Consider the following 2,904-nt stretch of genomic DNA (forward strand, 5'->3'; position numbering starts at 1 on the left):
AAAGTCTTGTCATCCTTGTTTCCAAGGAGCATTCTGGTTGTACTTCTTTCAAGACAGATTTGTTTTTTCTTCTGGTAGTCCACAGTACATTCAGTATTCTTTGTCAACACCATAATTCAAAGGCATCAATTCTTCTCTGGTCTTCTTTATTCACTATCCACCTTACACATTCATATGAGGCAACTGAAGATACCAAGGCTTGGGTCAGGTGCACCGTAGTCCTCCACATGACATCTTTAAAAGGGTCTTTATTACCACACTCTAATAGACATACAAGGAGCTCTGGTAGCATAGTGCCTGAGGCTTTTGACTGCTAACCAGAAGGCTGGTGGTTCTAACCCACCAGCCACTCCTTGGAAGGAGAGTTGGGCAACCTACTTCCATAGTGATACTGCCTTGGAAACCCAAGGAGGGATTGCTATGAGTCAGATCCGACTCGACAGCAGTGGGTTTGGTTTTCATTGGTTTAATAGACATACAAGGAGCTCTGGTAGCATAGTGCTTAAAGCATTCAGCTGCTAGCCAAAAAGGTCAATGGTTGGGAACCCACCAGCTGCTTTGTGGGAGAAAGATGAGTCAGTCTTTTTCTGTAAAGATTCACAGCCTTAGAAATCCTAGGAGGCAATTGCTATGACTCGGAATCAACTCGATGATGGTGGGTTTTGTTTTGGGTTTGGTTAATAGGCACCCCAATATACTATGGGAATTCAGGGTAGAGGGAAGACTCATTCTCTGTGAGAGACTTGGAGGAAGGAAAGAGAACTAAAGGCTTCACATAGGAAATGACGTTTGAGCTGAGTCTTGAATTATTAGGAATTTACTAGGCAAAGAAAGGGAGCTCTGGTGGTGTAGTGCCTGAGACATTTGACTACTAACCAGAAGGCTGGTAGTTCAAACCCACCAGCCACTCCTTGGAAGGAAGATTGGGCAATCTACTTCCATACAGATACTGCCTTGGAAACCCAAGGAGAGGTCACGATGAGTTGAATTGATTCAGCAGCAGTGAGTTTGGTTTTTTGTTTTTTTAGTCAAAGAAAGGGAAAGGAACTTCCAAATTATCTTTGGTTCCTCCATATCCCCACACTTAGATATCAAGTCTTATTGTAGATTCTACATCCAAAATATCACTTACATCTGTTGCTTTCTATTATGCTCTCTGCCACTGTCCTAATCCTGTAGTTCTCACTTGGATTACTACAACAGCTCCATAACTAGTCATTCTGCCACTAATCTTCCCAACCCCCAATCCATTCTCCATGATGCTGTCAGAGTGAACATACAAACAAACATACAAATCTGAAGGTGTCACTCCCTGTGGTAGTTAAGTTTGTGTGTCAACTTGGCTGGGCCTGTTTGAGTGGCTGGGCAGCTGGATGTAGTATTCTGCATGATGAGACTGGTAATCGACTCCATTGTGGAATCAACTGTGAGCAGCTGAGTAGCTGCTTTAGGGATGTGGTCTGCTTCCTGTAATAAGGAGAAGCCTTGGGAACGGTCTCTAGTTTATGGCACACTTGGACCCTGCATGTAGCTGTCATTGTTCAGCAGCCTGCCATGCTCTGCCAACCTTGGGACTTACAATGCCCTGCTGTGTGGTTTGGTAAAATTGGGACTGTACCATTTTATTTGTCAACCTTGGGCTTGTTAGCCTCAGCAGCCAGTAGCTGCCTGAGTGAAGTGATGCCTCTAGCTTCAGTGGACTGGGAGCAAGAGGCAGAGCTGAAGCCTAAGGTTGAGGGGCTTTCACATAGCCCCTAAAGCCTGGCACTATGAACTCGGACTTCTAGCCTCCTGAACTGTAAGAGAATAAATTCCTGTTTGTTAAGGCCATCCCATTTGTGGTATATTCTTGTCAGAGCAGTACTAGGTAACCAGAACATTGCCCTACTCAAAACCCTTAATAATTTCCCACTAGTGGCCCATCACATGTTGGTCATAGTTTATCTTTCCCAACTCACTTCTAGCCATTCCACTCCTTGAACCCTCCATTCTAGCCACAGCAGATTATTGTGTAAATCCGAAGATACACCAAGCCCTTTCAGATACCTGTTTTTGTCCACAGTATTCTCCCATCCTAGACACCACAATCTTTCCCCCCCTTGACTATGTAAGTTCAGCCTGGCCTAGTCCAGGAATCAAAGGGAGCCCAGCTTGGTAGTATTTTATAGCCCCTTCTCTACTATCAGTCAGGTCTGGCATTTAAGTATTGTGGAATCAGTAAATGGATCAAATATTCCCCTCTAGTCTTCTCTGTGTGATCCCAGCTTATCTGATTGGACATCTGAACCAGTTTGTGGTTGCCATGCCAGTTTTCTATGGATACTGCAGCCTGCTTTGAAATCCCAACTCAGCTGGCTGGGGCCTTGGTTACACTCCTAGTTCAGCCAGCCACCTTCATCCTGGAACTCATTCTGTCTCTTTACCCCCAGATCCTGGCATCTCCGCATAAAGATGCCCCTAAGAGACTACACATGCACACACACACACACACACAACCCTTAGCTGTCAAGTCAATTTTGACTCATGGTGACTCCATGTGACACTGTAGAACTGCTCCATAGGGTCTTGGCTCTAATTTTTATGAAAGCAAATCACCAGTCTTTCTTCCATGGAGCCAATGGATGGGTTCGAACCATCCTTTGGGTCAGTAGTCGAGTGCAAACCATTTGTACCACCCAGGGACCTTAAAATACCATGCTATTGTTCCTACTGTTAGGTGTCATCGAGTCGATTTTTGACTCATAGCGACCCCATGTGACAGAGTAGAACTGCCTCATAGGATTTTCTAGGCTGGTGGCATATTGCCTAAACACTTGACTGCTAACCAGAAGGCTGGAGGTTCAAACCCACCAGCCACTCCTCGGAAGATTGAACAATCTACTTCCATAGTGATACTGCCTTGGA

The sequence above is a fragment of the Orycteropus afer genome, unplaced genomic scaffold (assembly GCF_000298275.1).
Source record: "Orycteropus afer afer isolate SDZICR_OR568_19922 unplaced genomic scaffold, OryAfe1.0 scaffold01194, whole genome shotgun sequence".
In the NCBI taxonomy this organism is placed as follows: domain Eukaryota; kingdom Metazoa; phylum Chordata; class Mammalia; order Tubulidentata; family Orycteropodidae; genus Orycteropus; species Orycteropus afer.